The 26,031-nt window shown below is 44.9% G+C and overlaps 1 long non-coding RNA gene across 4 annotated transcripts in view; it reads right to left on the bottom strand.

Moving 5' to 3' along the window:
• Positions 1-26,031, bottom strand: part of LOC137301881 (uncharacterized) — a 144,407-nt gene that overhangs the window by 34,770 nt on the left and 83,606 nt on the right. For 2 of the 4 annotated variants that reach the window (XR_010958381.1, XR_010958384.1), the window contains exons 4-6: positions 19,067-19,153; positions 14,716-15,298; positions 10,662-10,819 (exon numbers count right to left, since the gene is read on the bottom strand). This is a non-coding gene — a long non-coding RNA (uncharacterized lncRNA). The remainder of the gene's footprint in view (positions 1-10,661; positions 10,820-14,715; positions 15,299-19,066; positions 19,154-26,031) is intronic. The other 2 variants (XR_010958382.1, XR_010958383.1) reach the window with 2 other exon arrangements.

Below are 26,031 nucleotides of genomic sequence, written 5' to 3'. Positions count from 1 at the left end.
AACGGGAGGTGCAACGACACCTGGGTGTCCTTGTACACCAGTTGCTGAAAGCGAGCATTCAGGTGCAGCAAGCAGTTAGGAAGACGAATTGCAAGAGGATTTGAGTACAGGAGTGGGGATGCCTTACTGCAGTTATAGGGCCTTGGTGAGACCACATCTGGAGTATTGTGTGCAGTTTTGGTCTCCTTATCTGAGGAAAGAGGTCCTTGCCATGGAGGGAGTGCAACGAAGGTTTACCAGACTGATTCCTGGGATGGCAGGACTGACGCATGAGGAGAGATTGGGTCGACTAGGCCTATATTCACTAGAGTTCAGAAAAATGAGAGTTGATCTCATTGAAACATATAAAATTCTAACAGGACTAGACAGACTAGATGCAGGGGGATGTTCCCGATGGCTGGGGAATCCAGAACCAGGGGTCACAGACTCAGGATACGGGGTATGCCATTTAGAACCGAGATGAGGAGAAATTTCTTCACTCAGAGGGTGGTGAACCTGTGGAACCACAGAAGGCAGTGGAGGCCAAGTCATTAGATGTATTCAAGAAGGAGATAGATATATTTCTTAGTGCTAAAGGGATCAAGGGATATGGGGAAAAAGCAGAAACAGGGTACTGAGTTAGACGATCAGCCATGATCATTTTGAATGGCGGAACAGGCCCGAAGGGCCGAATGGCCTACTCTTGCTCCTATTTTCGATGTCAATGTAAATGGCTGAGTACACTGGATACAGTAAAGGCTATGGGCCCCGACAACATCCCGGCTGTAGTGCTGAAGACTTGTCTCCAGAACTAGCCGCGCCTCTAGCCAATCTGTTCCAGTACAGCTACAACACTGGCATCTACCCGTCAATGTGGAAAATTGCCCAGGCATGCCCTGTCCACAAAAAGCAGGACAAATCCAATCCGGCCAATTACCGCCCCATCAGTCTACTCTCAATCATCAGCAAAGTGATGGAAGGTGTCGTCGACAGTGCTATCAAGCGGCACTTACTCACCAATAACCTGCTCACCGATGCTCAGTTTGGGTTCCGCCAGGACCACTCGGCTCCAGACCTCATTACAGCCTTGGTCCAAACATGGACAAAAGAGCTGAATTCCAGAGGTGAGGTGAGAGTGACTGCCCTTGACATCAAGGCAGCATTTGACCGAGTGTGGCACCAAGGAGCCCTAGTAAAATTGAAGTCAATGGGAATCAGGGGGAAAACTCTCCAGTGTCTGGAGTCATACCTAGCACAAATAAAGATGGCAGTCGTTGTTGGAGGCCAATCATCTCAGTCCCAGGACATTGCTGCAGGAGTTCCTCAGGGCAGTGTCCTAGGCCCAACCATCTTCAGTTGCTTCATCAATGACCTTCCCTCCATCATAAGGTGAGAAATGGGGACGTTCGCTGATGATTGCACAGTGTTCAGTTCTGTGCACAACCCCTCAGATAACGAAGCAGTCCATGCCCGCATGCAGCAAGGCCTGGACAACATCCAGGCTTGGGCTGATAAGTGGCAAGTAACATTCGCGCCAGACAAGTGCCAGGCAATGACCATCTCCAACAAGAGAGAGTCTAACCACCTCCAATTGACATTCAATGGCATTACCATTGCCGAACTCCCCACCATCAACATCCTGGGGGTCATCATTGACCAGAAACTTAACTGGACCAGCCACATAAATACTGTGGCTACAAGAGCAGGTCAGAGGCTGGGTATCCTGTGGCGAGTGACTCACCTCCTGACTCCCCAAAGCCTTTCCACCATCTACGAGGCACAAGTCAGGAGTGTGATGGAATACTCTCTACTTGCCTGGATGAGTGCAGCTCCAACAACACTCAAGAAGCTCAACACCATCCAGGACAAAGCAGCCCGCTTGATTGGCACCCCATCCACCACCCTAAACATTCACTCCCTTCACCACCGGCGCACTGTGGCTGCAGTGTGTACCATCCACAGCACTGCAGCAACTTGCCAAGGCTTCTTCGACAGCACCTCCGAAACCCGCGACCTCTACCACCTAGAAGGACAAGGGCAGCAGGCACATGGGAACAACACCACCTGCACATTCCCCTCCAAGTCACACACCATCCTGACTTGGAAATATATCCCCATTCCTTCATTGTCGCTGGGTCAAAATCCTGGAACTCCCTTCCCAACAGCACTGTGGGAGAACCTTCACCACACGGACTGCAGCGGTTCAAGAGGGCGGCTCACCACCACCTTCTCAAGGGCAATTAGGGATGGGCAATAAATGCCGGCCTTGCCAGCGACGCCCACATCCCATGAACGAATAAAAAAAATCAGTGGCAGTGTAAAACACCACCAGGCTGTTCTACTCAGTGTGTGGCTGTGTGAGTGAAAGAGTTGAGAAAAGGAAGGGAAGATGGTTCCCATCTAAATTAAGGCCATTAATTCTATTGTATACATTTATACTTTAAATTATTGAATAAATAGTGACGATTAAATTAATAATAAATATGTAGCTGATTTAAGTGTTTTTCATGGGAGCAGATTTATTTAACGTTTTGCCTGAAGCATTCTTTTCCCATTTTAAGTTTACACAAATAAAAAAAGTTCAGAAATCTCTTCGGCTCTGAAATTCTGCTGTGGAAATCAAATTTACAAACAGTTAACATGGCCGTCTAAAATTCTTCTTTCCACTATTTTAGCAGAGGCATTAACCCACTAATTTAAATGACTATATTAACATATTATCCAGGCTGACACTCCAGTGTAGTACTGAGGGAGTGCTGCACTGTCGGAGGTGCCGTCTTTTGGATGAGACGTTGAACTGAAGCCCTGTCTGCCCTCTAAGGTTGACGTAAAAGATCCCATGAACTACGAGAAGAAGGGCAGGGGAGTTCTCCCAGGTATCCTGACCAATATTTATCTCTCAACCAACACCTAGAGCAGGTTAATTGGTCATTTATTTCATTGCTGTTTGTGGGATCTTGCTGTGCGCAAGCTGGCTGCTGTGTCTCCCACATTACAACAGTGACTCCACTTCAAAAGTATTTCAAAAGCTTTGGGCCATCCTGAGGTTGTGAAAGGAGCTGGATAAATGCAAGTCTTTTCTTCTTTAAGCTTTTGTACAATAGTATCCCATGGGTAATTTTCAAGGCCTTAAACTTTCATAATGTTACGCTTGTTGTCACCAGCAGAGGTTGCTCTTATCATGGATGTTAGGTCCGAGCAAGTGCATCCTCTTGACAGTGCTGTAGATTTAGGCACTGACTTGTGTGAAACATTGAGAGAGCAGCACAAAGGCACATTGTACCTGCACTGTCAGACCGCCAATGACACACACCGCCAATGTGAGGTCTATCCAAATTTCCTCATCAACAGCAAACCCGAATTAATGGCAACAACAACAACAACTTGCATTTATATAGCGCCTTTAACGTAGTAAAATGTCCCAAGGCGCTTCACAGGAATGTTATTAAACAAAATTTGACACCGAGCCACATAAGGAGATATTAGGACCGGTGACAAAAAGCTTGGTCAAAGAGGTAGCTTTTAAGGAGCGTCTTAAAGGAGGAGAGAGAGGTAGAGAGGCGGAGAGATTTAGAGAGAGAATTCCAGAGCTTAGGGCTTAGGCAGCTGAAGGCACGGCCGCCAATGGTGAAGAGATTAAAATTGGGATGTGCAAGAAACAAGATTTGGAGGAGCGCAGAGATTTCAGAGGGTCGTAGGGCTGGAGGAGGTTATAGAGATAGGGAGGGGTGAGGCCATGGAGGGATTTGAAAACAAGGATGAGAATTTTAAAATCGAGGAATTCCCGGACCGGGAGCCAATGTAGGTCAGCAAGCACAGGGGTGATGAGAGAACGAGACTTGGTGTGAGTTATGATACGGGCAGCAGAGTTTTACGAACATAAGAACATAAGAAATAGGAGCAGGGGTAGACCATACAGCTCCTCGAGCCTTTTCCGCCATTCAATAATTTAGTGGCTGCTCTTCTACCTTAACTCCACTTTCCCGCCCTGTCCCCAGATTTGGATGAGCTCAAGTTTATGGAGGGTGGAAGATGGGAGGCCGGCCAGGAGAGCATTGGAATAGTCGAGTCTAGAGGTAACAAAGGCATGAACGAGGGTTTCAGCAGTAGATGAGCTGAGGCAGGGGCGGAGGTGGGTGATGTTACAGAGGTGGTAGTAGGCGGTCTTGGTGATGGAGTGGATATGGAGTGGGAAGCTCATCTCGGTCAAATAGGACTTGGAACAGTCTGGTTCCGCCTCAGGCAGTGGCCAGGGATAGGGATGGTGTCGGTGCCTAGGGAACGGAGTTAGTGGCCGGGACCAAAGACAATGGCTTTGGTCTTCCCAATATTTAGTCGGAGGAAATTGTTGCTCAACCACTAGTGGATATCGGACAAGCAGTGAGACAAATCAGACAGTGGAGGGGTCAAGCGAGGTGGTGGTGAGGTAGAGCTGGGTGTTGTCAGCGTACATGTGGAATCTGACATTGTGTTTCCGGAAGATGTCGCCAAGGGGCAACATGTAGTTGAGAAATTGGAGGGAGCCAAGGATCGATCCTGGGGGACTCCAGAGTTAACAGTGTGGGAGCAGGGAGAGAAGCCATTGCAGGTCATTCTCTGGATAGATAAGAATGGAACTAAGTGAGCGCAGTCTCACCCAGCTGGACGACGGAGGAGAGGCGTTGGAGGAGGATGGTGTGATCAATCGTATTAAAGGCTGCAGACACGTCGAGAAGGATGAGGAGGGATAGTTTACCATGGTCACAGTCACATAGGATGTAATTTGTGACTATGAAAAGGGTCGTTTCAGTACTGTGGTGGGACGGAAACCTGATTGGAGGGATTCTACCCAACAATGTGGAAAATTGCCCAGGTATGTCCTGTCCACAAAAAGCAGGACAAATCCAATCCGGCCAATTACCGCCCCATCAGTCTACTCTCAATCATCAGCAATGTGATGGAAGGTGTCGTCGACAGTGCTATCAAGCGGCACTTACTCACCAATAACCTGCTCACCGATGCTCAGTTTGGGTTCCGCCAGGACCACTCGGCTCCAGACCTCATTACAGCCTTGGACCAAACATGAACAAAAGAGCTGAATTCCAGAGGTGAGGTGAGAGTGACATCAAGGCAGCATTTGGCCGAATGTGGCACCAAGGAGCCCTAGTAAAATTGAAGTCAATGGGAATCAGGGGGAAAACTCTCCAGTGGCTGGAGTCATACCTAGCACAAAGGAAGATGGCAGTGGTTGTTGGAGGCCAATCATCTCAGCCCCAGGACATTGCTGCAGGAGTTCCTCAGGGCAGTGTCCTAGGCCCAACCATCTTCAGCTGCTTCATCAATGACCTTCCCTCCATCATAAGGTCAGAAATGGGGATGTTCGCTGATGATTGCACAGTGTTCAGTTCCATTCACAACCCCTCAGATAATGAAGCAGTCTGAGCCCGCATGCAGCAAGACCTTGGACTGATAAGTGGCAAGTAACATTCGCACCAGACAAGTGCCAGGCAATGACCATCTCCAACAAGAGAGAGTCTAACCACCTCCCCATGACATTCAACGGCATTACCATCAACATCCTGGGGGTCATCATTGACCAGAAACTTAACTGGGCCAGCCATATAAATACTGTGGCTACAAGAGCAGGTCAGAGGCTGGGTATTCTGCGGCGAGTGACTCACCTTCTGACTCCCCAAAGCCTTTCCACCATCCACAAGGCACAAGTCAGGGGTGTGATGGAATACTCTCCACTTGCCTGGATGACTGCAGCTCCAACAACACTTAAGAAACTCGACACCATCCAGGACAAAGCAGCCCACTTGATTGGCACCCCATCCACCACCCTAAACATTCACTCCCTTCACCACTGGCGCACTGTGGCTGCAGTGTGTACCATCCACAGGATGCACTGAAGCAACTCGCCAAGGCTTCTTCGACAGCACCTCCCAAACCCTCGACCTCTACCACCTAGAAGGACAAGAGCAGCAGGCGCATGGGAACAACACCACCTGCACGTTCCCCTCCAAGTCACACACCATCCCGACTTGGAAATATATCGCCGTTCCTTCATCGTCGCTGGGTCAAAATCCTGGAACTCCCTTCCTAACAGCACTGTGGGAGAACCGTCACCACAAGGACTGCAGCGGTTCAAGAAGGCGGCTCACCACCACCTTCTCAAGGGCAATTAGGGATGGGCAGTAAATGCTGGCCTCGCCAGCGACGCCCACATCCCATGAATGAATTAAAAAAAATTCAAACATGGAGTTGTGGGAAAGATGGGCACGGTTTGGGGAGGCGACAACACAGGAAGCAGGTTAATGTTGTTTCCTTCTGCAATACAGACATATCTATTCTCACTTTGAAGAAAGGGCCTCCCTTACACTCTGCCATGTTGCACTGTCTCCATCACCACATGTGGATTCAATGTAAGCGGATGCTGACTCTTCCTGTGAGAGGGAGAGCAGCCTCGACTGGTCCCTGGCCATGCCCGTCACAGGCAGCTACATACAGGCTCCACATGGAGATCAAATGTGTCTTACAGCCCAGCCCTGAGTGACTGCAGGCAAAATTGAGAACCAAAAGTCAGTCGACACCCTCCCTCCCTCCTGTCCCAGTTGTACAGACCACAAGCCACGCCGGCAATAAGACTGAGGCACACATCGCCGGATTGCTCTGTAAGTTGTTCATGACAAATCTCAGAATGTCCGCACACCGCTCCCTCAAAATGACCATTGAGGTTACCGAGCCCAATCAGAGCTCATGATTATGGAGGGAATAATGAATGTCCTGTTATAGAACCATAGAATCATACATTTGGCCCATCGTGCCTGTGCCAGCTCTTTGAAAGATCTGTCCAATTAGTTCCACTCCCCTGCTCTTTCCACATAGCCCTGCAATTTTTTTCCTTTTCAAGTATATATCCAATTCCCTTTTGTAAGTTTGCTTCCACCACCCTTTCAGATTGTGGCAACTCGCTGAGTCAAAAAACTTCTCTGGGATGTAATTGTGGGGCGAATTTTCCCATCTAGTGGACTTCCGGTGATTAGAAGTGAATAAACCTCATAGTGATAGGAACGAAATGCAGGTAAAATGCTTGTGCATGATTTTCAGTGACAGATTTCACTGCAGGCAGTTAGTATAAGTTCACGTTGAACTTAATGCCACCCCAGCTTTCGACACGTGCTGAAAGAACCGTAATCCATTTAATCCCTCAAGCAGCGGGAGTTGCACAGCAGCAATCAGAAGATACACTGGGAATAAGAGAAACTTCCATGACCTGAGTACCAGCAATGGGCCAAACGTCACATACAAGAAGGTGACCATTACTGCCAGCTATTAGCAGATCTGAAACAGGTAGAGGGGAGGGGCAGCCTGGCATGTGGAAAAACCAGATCCTTCCTTTACCAGGTAGATCAGGCATGGGGCTTGTGCATTCTCAGCCCTCATCACACTCTTACCAATACATTTCTAAAGCACACGGTAAATCACTGACGTTGAAAGAATGTCTTAAGTGATTAGTTGCCCAGTGTTGCTACAACAATCAATCCTGTTACTGACACTCGTAAAACAACCAGCTTTTCAACATTGCGACAATACTCAGTGCTCTTAATTACACACAAATTGGGGCGATGCTATTCTGGAGTTATTATTGTACAGAGTCTGAGGACGCAATTCCAAACCGATTCTGCCAATGGTTGAGGAGGGGCTGTAGTGCAGATGATAATGGGGGTAATTTTGTCTTTGGGCGATATCGGATCAGCTGCCCGTTATACATCTCTCCCGATTTTCATTTCCATTGACTTATGTGATATTTCAAGTCATCAGCGTCATGCTGAAATAATACTGAAGTACAAATAAATTATCAGCTCCTGAGATGGAATGAAAGCAAAGTGACCCGATCAGTAGGCTGGGCTCTCTCTTCAGTCCCAATCCCAGCACTTGCCTGGGTGCCCTGTCAGTGGTTTGTTCACCCATCCATTCTTTGTCTATTCCACACTGTTTAATAAGACCGATAAACTGACATCATCCCCGGCGTAATGACCTCTGAGGTTAGGTCAATTAAAAATTTCAAAACTGAGATTGATAGATTTTCATTAGGCAAGGGTATTAAGAATCCAAGCATGAACATGCTGCCCCTCGGCAACATCATTTGAAAACACAACATCGGATTCCACATGTACGCTGATGACACCAAACTCTACCTCACCACCATCCTCGACCCCTCCACTATCTCTCATTTGGACTGCTTGTCCAACATCCAGTACTGGATGAGCAAATATTTCCTCTAACTAAATATTGGGAAGACCGAAGCCATTGTCTTTGGTCCCCACCGCAAACTCCGTTCCCTAGCCACCCACTCCATCTCTCTCTGTGGCCACTGTCTGAGGCGGAACCAGACCGTTCACAACCTTGGCGCCCTACTTGACCCTGAGATGAGCTTCCGACCACATGTCCGCTCCATCACCAAGACCGCCTACTTCCACCTCTGTAACATCACTGTCTGTCTCCGCCCCTGCCTCAGCTCATCTGTTGCTGAAACCCTCATCCATGCCTTTGTTACCTCTAAACTCAACTATTCTAATGCTCTCCTGGCTGACCTCCCATCTTCTACCCTCCATAAATATCCAAAACTCTGCTGCCCATATCCTAACTCATACCAAGTGCTGTTCACCCATCACCTCTGTGCGCGCTGACCTACATTGGCTCCCGGTCCAGGAATGCCTCGATTTTAAAATTCTCATCCTTGTTTTCAAATCCCTCCATGGCCTCACCCCTCCCTATCTCTGTAACCTCCAGCCCGACAACTCTCGTAGATCTCTACGTTCCTCCAATTCTTGCCTCTTGTGCATCCCCAATTTTAATCGCTCCACCATTGGCGGCTGTGCCTTCAGCTGCCTAGGCCCTAAGTTCTGGAATTCTCTCCCTAAACCTCTCCACCTCTCTACCTCTCTCTCCTCATTTAAGATGCTTCTTAAAAGCTACCTCTTTGACCAAGCTTTTTATCACCTGTCATAATATCTCCTTATGTGGCTTGGTATCAAATTTTGTTTGAAAATTGCACCTGCGAAGCACCTTGGGACGTTTTACTACATTAAAGGCGCTATATAAATGCAAGTTGTTGTTGTTACAGAACCAAAGCGGGTAAATGGAGTTAAGATACAGATCAGCCACGATCTAATTGAATGGTGGATCAGGCTTGACGGGGTGAATGGCCTACTCCTGTTCCTATGCTCCTATGTATTAGGGCATCAAAATACCAGATTACAAAGTTTATTTTTTTGTTTTGTTTAGGTTAATGAAAGCAGATCTGGAAAGTCACATGATCAAAGCCCTAGCATTAAAGGCTATCATGTATCAAATTGGCAGGACACGGAATGGCTGTGAACACGTATGGAGAAACCCCCGAAACAAAACTGGAACAAGATGGTGGCAAAGCGAATCAGCCACTGCATGGTTTTTGTATGTCACTGCTAACTTGTTTCCTTACTGATTGATATCTTCCTAATTTGTTACTTGATCTGTCTGCAGGTTTAACTTGGGATCAGCAATTCTATCCTTTTTTTTTATTCGTTCATGGGATGTGGGCGTCGCTGGCAAGGCCGGCATTTATTGCCCATCCCTAATTGCCCTTGAGAAGGTGGTGGTGAGCCGCCATCTCGATGACCTGAAACATTAACTCTGTTTCTTTCTCCACAGACGCTGCCTGACTTGCTGAGTAGTTCCAGCATTTTCTGTTTTTATTTCAGATTTCCAGCATCCGCAGTATTTTGCTTTTGATTTGGAGTTTTGTCTAAATCCACTTTGCAGCAGGGACAGTGTACAGCGATCAGGAGCTGGAAACCCTGTGCTATTTTCTATCCCCTGCAGTTCACACAATGGGAATGAGAGGAACCAGTGCCTTCAGTTACAAGACACAGGGAACGGAGATACTTATGCTTTGAATCCTCCAACTTGTAAACTGTACAACATTTTAAAAAATTGAACGTAAGACTATAATGAAATTTTAAAACGTAACTACTGAAACATGTTTGATACTTTCATATCTTTAATTTTTGTACAAATAAAGAAGAAGACTTTCAGCGTTGCAGTTGTGAACAATTTAGAGAAGATAGGTGGATTCAAACAAGCCGGGTCATCTGATAGTTGCTGTCATCCACCTCTTCTGTTGAAAAGTATCTGTTGTTGAAAAAGTGCATTTGTGCTGAACGGCATTAGATTGTCTCTCACTCTGCTGTTTTTCTCTGATTGCTCTATTTTTAAGTCATGATTTCCAGTTAATTTTCTCCAAGACTTGTCATGACTCCAAAATCTGCTTTCCCAACCTCATGTCCCACCACAATGTTGTTTTTAAATAATGACATCAATTCTAATTAGACACTGATCAATAATTTCCCCCCTCCACCACCGGCTCAGGGTGGGACACTATTGGGTGAGTCCAACCACTCTTGCTCGGGGTTGGGGGGGAACCTAGAGAGCGAACCAACTGGGATCCGGTGGGCATCACAGGTAAACACAAAGCTGTTCTCGCCTCACACTCACAGCTGTACTTTCCTGCAAATATCACTGGATCTGACCGGGCAGCCTGGCTGATTTAGTTTTTACTCTTCCCACAGTTCACAAGATTGGCTTCCCATTGGAATCTTTCAGCCCATCTTATCTTATCCATCCAGAATAAAAGAAAGTTACAGAAAGAAACAACTTACATTTATAAGGCACCTTTCACGGCCTCAGGATATCCCAAAGCACTTTACAGCCAATTAAGTACTTTTGAAGTGTAGTCACTGTTGTAATGTAGGAAACGCTGCTGCCAATTTGCGCACGAGACAGACATCTTTGACCTTATCCGAAACAGGAGAAAAACCTTTTGAAACATCAACAGATTATCACATTAGCAGTTGAACTTAAACTTTCCTCCCGTAAACATAAAACCCGCAATGACGTGCCCTTTGGGTTGTTCTTGCTTATTAGTCCTCTCCCCACCTACCAGTTCACAGTACTCCAAGTGTGGTCTAATCAAGGTTCTATATAAGTTTAACATAACTTCCCTGCTTTCAATTCTATCTCCCTAAGAATGAACCCCAGTGCTTTGATGGCTTTTTTATGGCCTTATTAACCTGTGTCGCTACTTTTAGTAATTTGTGTATCTGTACCCCTAGATCCCTCTGCTCTTCTACCCCATTTAGACTCTTATTTTCCAAGGAGTGTGTGGCCTCCTTATTCTTCCTACCAAAATGTACCACCTCACGCTTATGTATATTGAAATTCATTTGCCAATTACACACCCATTCTGCAAGTTTATTAATGTCTTCCTGTATTTTGTTGCAGTCCTCCTCAGTACTAACTATACCCTCCAATTTGGTGTAGTCCACAAATTTTGAAATTGTACTTTCGATTCCTGAGTCCAATTTGTTTATGTAAATGGTGAACTTCAGTGGTCCCGGCCCCGATCCCTGCGGAACACCACTTCCCACCTTTTGCCAGTCTAGTAATTACCTTTTACCCCGACTCTCTGTTTTCTGTTTTGTAGCCAGCTTGCTATCCATTCTACTACTTGTCCCGACTCCACATGCTCCGACCTTAATCATGAGTCTACTATGTGGTACCTTATCGAAGGCCTTTTGAAAATCTAAATATATTACATCTACTACATTACCCTTGTCTACCCTTTCTGTTACTTCTTCAAAAGAATTCAATAAGGTTGGTCAAGCATGACTTTCCCGTTTGAAATCCATGCTGACTATTCTTTATTATATTTTCATTTCTAGATGTTTTTCTATTACATCTTTGAGTATGGATTCCATTAACTTTCCTACCATCGACGTTAAGTTAATTGGTCTATTGTTCCCTGGACTTGTTCTATCTCCCTTTTTAAATATAGGAATCACATTAGCTGTCTGCCAGTCCTCTGGCACTATTCCCTTTTCCAATGAATTTTTATGTATATGTAATAGTGCCTCTGTCATCTCTTCTCAACCTTCTTTTAATATACGTGGATGCAATCTATCCGGACCCGGGGTTTTATCCTCTCTAAGTTTGATTAGTTTATCAATGATCTCCTCCGTTTCTATCATAAATGTTTTTAAATCTTTTTTGATCTCTTCTTCTAATGTCCTGCCCACCTTGTTAGTCTCCCTGGTAAAACTGAGGCAAAATAATTATTTAATATTTCTGCCATTTCACTGTCGTTACCTGTGAGTTTATCGTGTGTATCCCTTAGTGGCCCTATCACTATCCTAGTTTTTCTTTTGTTATTTATGTGTCTGTAGAATACTTTATATTTCTTCTTCTATTCCTTGATAATTTAATTTTTCATAGTTTCTCTTTGCCTTCCTAATTGTTTTTTTGACTTCTTTCCTAACCTTTTTATATTCCCATTTATCATCCTCTCCTTTATTGTCTATGTACTTAGTGTATGCCTTTTTCTTTAGTTTCAATTTTGCCCTTATTTCTTTATTCATCCATGATGTGTCATTACTGACTAGTTTGTTCTTGCTTTTTAGTGGGATATATTTCTCCTGGACTCTATTGATCACCATTTTAAATGTTTCCCACTGCTGTTCTATCTCTTTGTTTGTCAGTAAATTTTTCCAGTTTATTTTCCCCACTTCCATTCTCATCCCCTTATTCTGACTGTAGGTGAAAGATTTTGTTTTCTCCAAAACATTGCCTGGCATTTGTCAAACAACCATTTGAGAAAATCAAAGTTGACATCCTTTGGTTAGAGAAGAACAAGAGAACATATTATTATGGATGGTTCAGCAACACCTTAAAAAAAATCTAGATGCAGGAATGTTACCATGTTGATCTCACTTTGATGATAACAAGCCTTTGTAATTCCTATGTTCCTTCTTTTTAGAGGATCCATATGAACATTTTGATGATATTAAAATTTACATCAACTCAAAACAAATAGGAGATTTTCATGGTACAAAAGAACCCAAACAAACCAACACAAGTAAAATGGAACTGTACTTCCTTCTCCCCCACCATTGATGGCCATGCTATCAACTGATGAGGTTGCACTCTTTGGAATTCCCTCCCTAAACCTCTCTGCCTCTCCACTTGCCTCTCCCCCTTTAAGACCCTGCTTAAAACCCATCTCTTTCATCAAGCTTTCAGTCACCTCTCCTGTTCTCTCCTGCTGTGGCTTGGTGTCCATTATCTTCACATTTCTGTGAAGCATATTGGGACAATCTTCTACGTTAAAGGCACTATGTTGTTATGGTGAACAGATGCCTGGAGCTCACTCGAGCATTCTGTTTATTCTATGAATATTCACTTATTAGCATCTCAAGGGTCTACTTTTCCCCATAATTGTGCAAGCCATTTCCTTGAGCAAAGTTACAAAGAATTGCCAATCTGTTCTTTTCTCTCACTGCCACCAACACAGGCAGCATATGTGGGCTTTCCTCTTATTTTTAGTTTTATAAAACACATTTAGAAACACAATTGTCTCATTTTAAATTCTGTGGCAATTGGACTTTTTTCTCTGATTTGGTTCTAGGGTTTGGCTCAAAGGCCTGAAACCTGAACAATGTGTATTATGGAGTAAAGTTTCCAAGTCCATGTCAGCAGCGAAGTACCTCGCCCACCGCCAGCGGGTATTGAGACATTGTGGTCACACCACACGTGATTTTACATAGAATTACATAGAACGTACAGCACAGAAACAGGCCATTTGGCCCAAAAGGTCCTTGCTGGTGTTTATGCTCACACAACCCTCCTCCCTCCCTCATCTAACCCTATCAGCATATCCTTCTATTTCTTTCTCCCTCATGTGTTTATCTAGCTTCCCCTTAAATACATCTATGCTAGTCGCCTCAACTACTCCTTGTGGCAGCGAGTTCCACATTCTAACCACTCTCTGGGTAAAGATATTTCTCCCGAATTCCCTATTGGATTTATTAGTGACTATCTTATATTTATGGCCCCTAGTTCTGGACTCCCCTGCAAGTGGAAGCATCTTGTCTACGTCTAACCTATCAAACCCTTTCATAATCTTAATGACCTCTATCAGGTCACCCCTCAGGCTTCTCTTATCTAGAGAAAAGAGCCCCAGCCTCAATCTTTCCTCTCAGTTCTGGTATCATCCTAGTAAATCTTTTTTGCACCTTCTCCAGTGCCTCTATATCCTTTTTATAATATGTGGACCAGAATTTTCTGGCATGTACTTGTGGTGGGTGGAGTACTATGCCAATTTGGGAAATTTACCCTTGTATGAGAACAGACTGGAGGGGAACAATGAACGCAGCCACCGTTGGATGGAGATATACCTCTGCTTACAGGGACCAGGGGTTACCAACTGCACAAAAACTTGTGCTGAGAAACTCCTCGGAGCTGCTCCCACTCCGCCAGTGTTACTTTGCCGGAAGTACAGTGGAAACTCCATTTACGTGCATCAACCTAAGCCTCATCCACTTCAGGTGAAATTCAAAGATTGGCTGAAATTATGGACTACACATTCATAAAAGAGCAACAAATCACAACTGGTGAGGTGAGGAATGTATAAATCCAAAGTGAAGAACAAGGATGATTAACCAACAATGAAGAACTACTTAGGATAACGAACACAAAAATCAGAGCCGGCACAATCTACAAATAAAAGAAAGGGAGAAGCTGAATCATTCAAACTGCTTCCAAATAGTTTTTAAAAATCCTTTCAGCTGCCATCTTGTTTCCACCACGAAGCTAAGCACTTATTGTTAGTTTGTAATAAAGACAGAAAAACTTTACAAGAACAAGATTAAACCTAACTACCAGAGGCCGGTGCCCATCTTAGAAACCTGAATCAGGTTCCCAGACCCATCGCTATTAGCTGAAGAGAGTCCGACGAGCAGGCTATAGCTCTCAGCATGCACCCACGCATACAACTCGAGAAGTGTTTATGATTGTCAACAGGATTTGCCATTCACAGATTGTCAACAGGATTGGCCATTCACAGATTGTTAACAGGATTGGTCATTCACAGATTGTCAACAGGATTGGCCACTCACAAATTGTCAACAGGATTGGCCATTCACAAATTGTCAACAGGATTGGTCATTCACGGATTGTCAACAAGATTGGCCATTCACACATTGTCAAAGGATCGGCCATTCACAGATTGTCAACAAGATTGGCCATTCACGGATTGTCAACAGGATTGGTCATTCATGGATTGCCAACAGGATCGGCTATTCACAGATTGTCAGCTCCGTCTTCTCCAAAGGATCATTACTGACAATGAAAATCCCCAAGGAAACCATGTTGGGACAGTGAAAGTAATCAGAATATATTTTCATATAAAACATCAAAGTTGAGGTGAAGCATAAACTCTTCAACTTTTTCTGAGATAATTTTCCTGAAAAAACACAATTTGAGTTATTGTATTAAATTGTTGTTTAAGGTGGGTTCAATTGTGTGGCAAATGAAAATTTAAACAATGTCATATCTCAAAATGGAATCTTAATACTTAATAATGCATTCTAAATGTTTACATTAATTACTTTTCTTTATATTAAGAGCTCAAAAACAATTATTGTTCACATCAAAAAAGCAGGAAGTAACTTGTGGAAGGACTATGGACATGCTATTATTCAAGTTTGGAAGGAATTCTGAATACAAGTTCTCTATTTAAAATGTTTTACCAACTGGTTCTGCTCAAATACACCACAAACCTATTCAGAGGTATTTGGTAAAGAAGGAAAGATGAAAATAATAAAAGATTGAGTGATACCAGACTGAAGAACACCCATACTGCCAAACTCCAGCACTCCCAAAGTTGGACACTCCCTGGCCTCAACTCTATAAGGTTTTGTACTGGGTTACTGTTGCATCTTGTGATGTGGGGATGGGGGTAGAAGTCTGAATGCACAGGCCTGTACTTTACTACAACTGAAACAATCACAAAGTTGTGGCTTGGTCCATCACTACTGACCGAGCTGGCCGAGTCCTGAAGGACATAGCTGCCAGACTGGGCCTGCGGCAGGTGGTGAGCGAACCAACACAAGGGAAAAACCTACTTGACCTCGTCCTCACCAATCTGACTGTCGCAGATGCTTCTGTTCATGACAGTATCGGTAGGAGTGACCCCAACCACACAGTCCTTGTGGAGAGGAAGTTCCGTCTTCATACTGAGGACACCATCCAACGTGTTGTGTGGCAGTACCACCGTGCTAAATGGGATAGATTCAGAACAGATCTAGCAGCTCAAAACTGGGGATCCATGAGGTGGTGTGGGCCATCAGCAGCAGCAGAATTGTATTCCAGCACAATCTGTAACGTCATGGCCCGGCATATTCCTCACTCTATCATTACCAACAAGCCAGGGGATCAACCCTGGTTCAATGAGGAGTTAGGCGTACCTAAAAATGAGGTGCTAACCTGGTGAAGCTACAACACAGGACTACATGCATGCTAAACAGCAGAAGCAACATGCTATAGACAGAGCTAAGTGATTCCACAACCAACGGATCAGATCAAAGCTCTGCAGTCCTGCCACATCCAGTCGTGAATGGTTGTGGACAATTAAACAACTAACGGGAGGAGGAGGGTCAATGAACATCCCCATCCTCAATGATGGCAGAGTCCAGCACGTGAGTGCAAAACACAAGGCTGAAGCGTTTGCAACCATCTTCAGCCAAAAGTGCCGAGTGGATGATCCACCTCAGCCTCTTCCCGATATCCCCACCATCACAGAAGCCAGTCTTCAGCCAATTTGATTCATTCCACGTGGTATCAAGAAACGGCTGAGTGCATTGGATACAGCAAAGGCTATGGGCCCCAACAACATCCCCGCTGTAGTGCTTAAGATTTGTGCTCCAGAAGTAGCCGCGCCTCTAGCCAAGCTGTTCCAGTACAGCTACAACACTGGCATCTACCCGACAATGTGGAAAATTGCCCAGGTATGTCCTGTCCACAAACAGAAGGACACATCCAATCCAGCCAATTACCGCCCCATCAGTCTGCTCTCAATCATCAGCAAAGTGATGGAAGGTGTCGTCGACAGTACTATCAAGTGGCACTTACTCACCAATAACCTGCTCACTGATCCTCAGTTTGGGTTCCGCAAGGACCACTCAGCTCCAGACCTCATTACAGCCTTGGTCCAAACATGGACAAAAGAGCTGAAGAGGTGAGGTGAAAGTGACTGCCCTTGACATCGAGGCAGCATTTGAGCGAGAGTGGCATCAAGGAGCCCGAGTAAAATTGAAGTCAATGAGAATCAGGGGGAAAACTCTCCAGTGGCTGGAGTCATACCTAGCACAAGGGAAGATGTTAGTGGTTGTTGGAGGCCAATCATCTCAGCTCCAGGAGTTCCCCAGGGCAGTGTCCAAGGCCCAACCATCTTCAGCTGCTTCATCAATGACCTTCCCTCCATCATAAGGTCAGAAATGGGGATGTTCGCTGATGATTGCACAGTATTCAGTTCCATTCGCAACCCCTCAGATAATGAAGCAGTCCGTGCCTGCATGCAGCAAGACCTGGACAACATCCAGGCTTGGGCTGATAAGTGGCAAGTAACATTCGCACCAGACAAGTGCCAGGCAATGACCATCTCCAACAAGAGAGAGTCTAACCACCTGCCCTTGATATTCAACAATATGACCATCACCGAATCCCCCACCATCAACATCCTGGGGGTCACCACTGACCAGAAACTTAACTGGACCAGCCACATAAATACTGTGGCTACAAGAGCAGGTCAGAGGCTGGGGATTCTGTGGCGAGTGACTCACCTCCTGACTCGCAAAAGCCTTTCCACCATCTGCAAGGTACAAGTCAGCAGTGTGATGGAATGCTCTCCACTTGCCTGGATGAGTGCAGCTCCAACAACACTCAAGAAGCTCGACACCATTCAGGACAAAGCAGCCAGTTTGATTGGCACCCCATCCACCCCCCACTAAACATTCACTCCCTTCACCACCAGCGCACCGTGGCTGCAATGTGTATCATCTACAGGATGCACTGCAGCAACTCGCAAAAGCTTCTTCGACAGCACCTCCCAAACCCGCGATCTCTAGCACCTAGAAGGACAAGAGCAGCAGGTACATGGGAACAACACCACCTGCACGTTCCCGTCCAAGTCACACACCATCCTGACTTGGAAATATATCGCCGTTCCTTCTGTAACTTGGAAGTGTAGCAAACAGTGAGGAAGATAGTATTAGACTTCAAGGGAATACAGACATGCTGGTGGAATGCACGGATACATGGCAGATGAAATTTGATGTAGAGAAGTGTGAATTGATACATTTTGGCAGGAAGAACGAGGAGAGGCAATATAAACTAAATGGTACAATTCTAAAGGGGGTGCTGGAACAGAGAGACCTGAGGATATTTGTGCATAAATCTTTGAAGGTGGCAGGACAGGTTGAGAAAGCGGTTAAAAAAGCATACGGGATCCTGGCTTTATAAATAGATGCATAGGGTACAAAAGCAAGGAAGTTATGTTACACCTTTATAAAACACTGGTTCAACCACAACTGGAGTATTATGTCCAATTCTGGGCACCGCACTTTAGGAAGGATGTGAAGGCCTTAGAGAGGGTGCAGAAAAGATTTACTAGAATGGTTCCAGGGATGAGGAACTTCAGTTATGTGGATAGACTGATAGATAGATTTTTGGACTCTAGGGGAATCAAGGGATATGAGGATCGGGCAGAAAAGTGGAGTTGAGGTCAAAGATCAACCATGATCTGATTGAATGGCGGAGCAGGCTCTAGGGGCCGTATGGCCTACTCCTGCTCCTATTTCTTATGTTCTTATGACTGGAGAAACTGGGGTTGTTCTCCTTAGAGCAGAGAAGGTTGAGAGGATATTTGATAGAAGTGTTCAAAATCATGAAGGGTTTAGATAAAGTAAATAAAGAGAAACTGTACCCATTGGCGGAAGGGTCGAGAACCAGAGGACACAGAATTAAGGTGATTGGCAAAAGAACCAAAGGCGACATGAGGAAAATCTTTTTTACGTAGCGAGTATTTATGATCTGGAATGCGCTGTCTGAGGGGGTGGTGGAAGCAGATTTAATCGTGGCTTTCAAAAAGAAATTGGATAAATACTTGAAGGGAAAAAATTTGCAGGGCTATGGGGAAAGAGTGGGGAAATAGGATTAAGTGGATTGCTCTTACAAAGAGTTGGAACAGGCTCGATAGGCTGAATGGCCTCCTTCTGTGCTGTAACCTCTACGATTCTATGAACTCGTGTTGGAGGTCCACCTGTGTGAACAGAAGGTGAAAGGTGAGATTAGTTTGGCTTGTCAAGGCTCAAACATAAATAATTGCCACTTGAGCAGGGTACAAGAGGGCAATCATGGAGCCAAACGAAGAGGAGGAGGAGGAGGACGAGGAGGAGATTATGATGATGATGGGGAGAAAGGGAGAAAATTAGCAAGAACAAAGAAACTATCGTGGTTCACACAGGTTGTGGTTATGATCATTTTCTTGTTTTAAACTTGTTTCTTTTTAATCCAAGGATAATGATAATTATGAACTTTATTAAGGTTTTAAAACAACATCATGTTCAAGAGCCCACAGCAGATCTCATCCTCCACTATCAAAATTCATGTGCAGTACTCTGCCTGGTGCAATCTACCTCAAACCAGTCAATGAATTGATACTGATTGATCAGATACTGATTGCTAAGGGAATGTTTCTAAATTACATATACAAATTGATATGAAATATTGACACCAAAGCAAAGGAACATTTCTAAATGCTCATACTGTGGGGCCGATTTTCCTGGCCTCCCTGTGCTGGACAAAAGTAGTGTCCCATAAGTGTGCCGCGCCTGTCCAGGTCCAAGTGGATCTGAATTTCTGTCCCAGGTCATTAACATGGCCCAATGATGAACACTGGGTGGGGCAATATCGGAAGGCTTCATCAACACTGACATGGGTTGAGATCTTGGTCCACCTCATGTGCCATAAATACATGGTGCCACATGGCTATATTTGTCTTAACGTTATTTCTCCACTTCAGCAGACATACAGATCTTTAGTTTGAATTCATGATAAGTAACCTTCTCCCTTAACTTTCATGCTAGGAGCGATTGGTTTGGCTGATGTTTGGTATCACTGTGCAGTATAAACTCGGGTTACCACAGAATGGGACCAGAGATACAAAGCCATGAATGAGACTCGATATACAAGGCTGATATGTATAAGATATAAATAGCATTGCAATACTTCCTTGAGTATTTTCCAGGTTACCTGATGTTGTCACATGATCACAAACATTTTACTAGCACAAAATCCCATTTGCTCTGCTTTTTCCTTGTACTGGTTTAAATCTTATGCCAAGTTTCAAAGTGAGTAATTTTGGAGTGAAAGCCCCTATTTAGGTGTTTGGGGCAAACATGCAGTATGTTTATGACTCATTGTGTTAATAGAAAAGGAGGCGGCTGCAACTATTTTTGGGACCTCCACTATTTAAATAAAAATAAAGAATGGGCCTCAAGATCAGGAATGTATTTACAGATAAGGAATCCAATGAGAGCTTCAGGAATGCATTTTGGGCCGTGGCCAATTACTTGGGTGTAAACTCACTGACGCCTACATTTTTGGAGCCACCTTCGATACATATACCAGTCCAGGAAATTAGTGTGGTGCACACGATTGGCTCCCACGGAATGAGAGAGAGCTTCATTTCATAAACAAGTTCCATGCAAATCAGCAGATAATGGGGAATCATTTAAATGGGTGTTAAAGACCAGCTAACATTCTGCCTGTCAGCAAGGGATCTTTTAAAGCTTTACTGTTTATTCCTTTTTTCTGTCCTTTAATTACAAGTCATGGGGGTAGATTTTGACTTTGTGCGATAGTGTAAGATAGCGAATCGGCAGCCCGTTTTAAATCTCTCCCGATTTCAATGAAGTCGATGGAAATAAAAATCGGGGAGAGATGTAAAACGGGCTGCCGATTCGCTATCACCCGTCTTACAAAATCACACAAAGTCAAGATCTACCCCACGGTGAGTGCTTTCAGTGCTACTATCACTGGATTTAATCAAAGTGGAACGAAAAGCAACAGATAAAGAATGATATAGATATCTGGTGGTACCAGATATGGACAGCCCATACCCAGGATTATCTATAGCCCACAGCTACCTGGCAATGATGGAGAAGAACAACCTCCAAAAGCCTATAGGAGATCGGCCTCTGTAGGCGCAGATTGAGCAGGGATGCAGATACCCGACTGTATCATCTGCTACAAACTATGGGGATGGCACTGCCAATGGCAGTCAAGGTGACCGTGGCCCTCAATTCCTATGCTTCCAGCTCCTACCAGGCTAATGCAGGACTTCTGCAATATCAGCCAACTTGCTGTCCTCTGATATATCAAGCAGGTGACTGACGGATTGTGCAGCAGGGCCAAAACTTTCATATCCTTTCCTATTGTACCATGCTGGAACATCTCCGAAAGTACATGGAGTCATTGATGGCTTCCGTGTGGCCATTCAAGCCCATTAGCACATTATGATGCCTCCGTAAACAGAAAGGGCTTCTACTCCACGGGGATGAAATTCAAAATTGGTGAGGGCGCAAAACGGGCATCCCTTAAACCCCCCGCCCAATTTTCCATTCCAAGGCCCGTTTTGCGCCCCTGCCAAAGTTGAATTTCACCCACCACGAATGTACGGTTACATTGGCCGCAAGTTTAGGCAGAGGGGTAGCCAAAGCAGCAATCGCGACAGGTCCTTATAATTGAAGAGGGATTGTGCAATGAGTAAGTCCCAAGGGTGGCATCAAAGACTATTCCAGACTAAACTCAGGTCCAAAGGTAGGGGGAACATCTTCAGTTACAGTACAATCTGACAAACGTTCTAATATTGTATTAGCTTTGAAAAGGATGCAGAGATTCCACCCCCATGTATAAGTGCTCCATACATTAGCGGAATTATATTTTGATCGTTTTAAATGAATTCTCAAGATGTGGGCCTTGTCAGCGAAGCCCACAACCTGAGAATTCATTTTTAAAAATGTACAACTGAATTGGTTGCTTGGTCACTTTAGGAGGCAGTTAAGAGTCAACCATGTTGATGTGGGATGGGAGTCACATATAACATTGGAGAATTCAAGTTCTCAAACTACCATAGTGGGATTTGAACCGACATTCTCTGGATTATTAGTCCACTAACAGAACCACTACACTAACCGTACCCAATGTTAGTCCCTGTTTTCAGCAAGTATTTGTTTCGTCTTCTGAATGTTCTAAATAAGGACTTGTTACAAATGTAATATTTTTAAATCCACGACCAATAAAAATGAATGGGAAACGGCCAGCTAATCCTAGACATGTAAAACCTTCCTTCACGTCCCCGTCATTACACAGCAACAGCTGGCCAAAGCCTCGTTTCCTGCTGCATCTCCCCGATTAATGAGTCATTTCCCATTCAGTACTCCAGGACTGCACCATTCCTCCCAGAATTGGTATCCAACGTGTTAAAAAAAGAGCTACCGCCTGGTCATTTCGAGCGAATGGTGATTTGTGGCACATAAGGTGGAACTTTGAACTTCGACGGGGGCATAAAATGGGCAGCAACAGATCGGTGCACTGTTATACACCCTGCCCGCGCCATTGTCCTTTCCATTAACTTCAATAGAAAGGACAATCGGGTGGAGTGTTTAACGGGCCCACATACATCTGAAATAGGAAACCACGGTTTTATGCAGCTCTGCCAGTATTACAGTACACACCATGGTCTCAGACATTTCTCTTACTTTTTCTGCTCTACACTAACATCAATAGCAACTCCAAATTGCATTTATACAGCGTCTTCAATGTAGAAATAAGTCCCAAGGCATTTCACAGAGGCAAAATTTTAAAAAATAGACACCAGCCCAAAGGAGTTATTAGGAGGGGTGACCAAAAGGTTGGTCAAAGGAATGGGTTTTCAGGATCATAAAGGAGGAGAGAGATGTGGAGGGGTTTAGGGAGGGGATGCCAGAGCATGGGGCCTGGGCGGCAGAAGGCACGGCCATCAATGGTGGGCAGAGAGAAGGAGGAAGGCAGAAGAGGCCAGAGTCAAAGGAAGGGAAAGTTTTGTTGGGAGGGGTGGGGGTTATAGGACTGGAGGAAGTTACGGGTATAAGGAGGGTTGAGGCCATAAAAGGGTTTAAACACGAAAGGGGTGGTGAGTGAGCAGGACTTGGCGTGGTATAGAACACAGGCAGTTTTGGATGTTGAAGTTTACAAGTCTGGAGGTGACAAAGACACAATTGAGGATTTCAGCAGCAGAGGGGCTGAGGTAGGGGCGGAGGAAGACAATGTTACAGAGATGGAAGTATGGGAGATGGAAGATGGGAGATGGTGAGGATACAGGATTAGAAGCTCAACTCAGGGTTGTGAGAGTCTGTTTGAGCCTGAGACAATGGGTGGGCTTTAGCATACACACGTCTACGGATAATGTTGCCGAAGGGCAACATGTAGATGGGGGAAAAGAGGAGGGGGCCAAGGATAGATCCTTGGGGGGCTTTGGAGGTAACAGTGCGGGGGACTGGAAGAGAAGCCATTGCTGGAGATGCTCTGGCTGTGATCAGAGAGGTAAGAGTAGAACCAGGCGGGGGCAATCCCACTGAGCTGCACCACAGAGGAGAGACGTTGGAGGAGGATGGTATGGTCTTCAGAAGTGCATGTTTGCAATTTATATCTGGAAATACCAGAATATAAGTACAAAAAGTTTTAAGGAGTAAAAGTGTTTCTCAACACTTGCTGAAAAGTAGCTTAAGCTGCAGTACGTTAGTAGGTTTTTGCGTAGTGCGATGATTGATCCCAGACAACACCTCTGATAAAACCAAGCCACATTCCTTTGGTCTAAGGACTACACACTGTCAAAAACTCTGGTTCAGTCCTTTCAGAATGAGCAACGAGGAATGAGGAAGTAATACCATTATAAAGTTTGGTTCCTGCCAAGGTATTTCTATTTATTATATGTAAATAAAGAGGTAGGGTGTGAAGATAGATGGAAAATAAATGTGCATGATGTTGAATTGACTGTCACGGCAAGAGTTTTAGTGGAACTAATCTTTTCATTTAAATGCAAAGTGACGTGCAAAAGAATTTAGTAATTTGATACTATATGGCCATATGCAAAGATTGACTTGTTGGGGGATTTAATGCTACTTTTATACAATGTCATTTGATTCCTTGAACAGACTGTTTAATAGCACACTGCACAAATGCACTTTTGTGTGTTTAAATATTACTGTTCTTTTTTCTGCTTAAATATTAAATATCGAGAGATTTCAAAAAGAAAGTATATGGGGTCGATTTTGACTTTTGGTCAACTGCCCATTGCAGCAGTGACGAGGCCGCCCTTGAATTTTAAAACTCGGGTCCAATTTACATTTGCCAGGCGAGCTGCAGGGCACCACACAGGCCCAAGCTTCCGCCAGGAAGGTAAGTCACGGGGGGGGGGGGGGGGAGGTTCATGTTCGCGGAGGGTGCGGGTCCCACGGCGGCAATGGCCCAGATTATTTTCTGTGGGTCACTCCTGCTCTTTCAGGGCCCACAAAAATAATTCAAGACACACCTTTAGAGGGCCTCTTCTCTTCCATCGCCCGTGGCACTGGTCGGAGTATGCCATGGTGCAGGCTCCCACTCGTTCCTACCTAAAATGACAAGTGGGGTCCTATTCATGTCCTAGGATCCCGATTTCCAGATTAAAAGGGGCCTTTCGCCTGAAACAGGCAGGAGCTTTGGACACCCGTTGATAGGCCCCTTTCAAAATGGAGCCGGTTGCGTTGCTGGTGGTAACGAGGTGGTGAGGCCTTGGATTCCATTTTGAGGCCGTTAACGCCAGACAAGGGCATTGGAAATCAAAGCCTATGAGGCAAGTATCAGACTCCATTCTAGAGTTCTGGACAATGTTGAGAGCTGGAGCATAAGCAACAGGGACTGGGTACAAGTGTAATATTGAATGTCACTGGAAGGACTGAATAACTAACACCGACATAATGAGAACTAGTGGCTTGTATACAGTAACAGTGCATTTTACAGCGGGGAGACTGTGGTGAGCCAGCTATGAGTGGTACATGGCTGATGATCAGTATCCTCTGAAGCTGAAATAGGAACAGAAAACGCTGGAAAACACTCAGTCGGTCAGGCAGTATCTAGGGAGATAGAAGCAGAGTTAACGTTTCAGGTCAATGACCTTTCAACAGAACTGGAAGATGTTAGTGATTTAATAGTTTTTAAGCAAGTACAGAGCAAGGGAAAAGGAGAGGGGGGAAGGAAAGAACAAAAGGGGAAGGGCTGTGATAGGGTAGAGAGCAGGAGTGATTAAATAACGAAAGGGATGATGGTGCAAAGCAAAAGGGGGTGATAATACGACAAGTAAAGAAACAAAAGATGGGTCCAAAGGAGGTGTAAATGGTTACAGCAGAATGGCAGAGGGAGAGGGAAACACGGAAAATGTGGCAAAGAGGAGAAGAAGCCCATGGCCCGGGAATGTGGCAGAGAAAGGTGGGTAGACCACCGGAGTGCGGACCACCTCACTGGCCGTGTACTGAAAGGGGACCCACCCCATCCAAGCACCAGCCCATATCTTCTCCACTCCCAATGGCTCTGGCGCAGTTAGCCTCCATTATTAGCACCTACTGTCTGAGAAAATGGGAGCTGTGGTTAAGATCCCCTGAAGCTGATTGCATGGGTCCTAGCTGGGAGGCCAAGTTGAGATGGTGGGACTGTATATGGGAAGACCTGACTGTATGAGTGACAATAGGCAAATAAGGATGGTAGCTGACCGAAGGGACAGCAAAATGGTGAGGTCTTGTGGCATCTAAGGCTAGCCTGGTTATGACAGTTGACTGACTTAACTTATAATTACATATGTACTTAAAAACAGTGGTGAATTATTGAGTAAATTATTTACATACTGATATAGACATGAATTTGATTGGGTAAATTGATGCCATATTTCTCTAGTAAGCCATGATAAAAATCACTACGTTATAACACTGCTGTCTAAACTAATTTTTATGATAATCAGTTTTTATAACGTGAGCAGCCATAAGGGGTACCTCTTGCTCTTGGCCCAAACTAACTTGTAACAAATTTCCTGAGATGTTTTCTTCAGTTCAGTGATGCTGGCTGGAC

This window comes from Heptranchias perlo, chromosome 34 (assembly GCF_035084215.1).
Source record: "Heptranchias perlo isolate sHepPer1 chromosome 34, sHepPer1.hap1, whole genome shotgun sequence".
NCBI lineage: Eukaryota > Metazoa > Chordata > Chondrichthyes > Hexanchiformes > Hexanchidae > Heptranchias > Heptranchias perlo.
The sequence above is the reverse complement of the archived record's forward strand: the minus strand, read 5'-3'. Positions and strand labels throughout refer to the sequence as shown.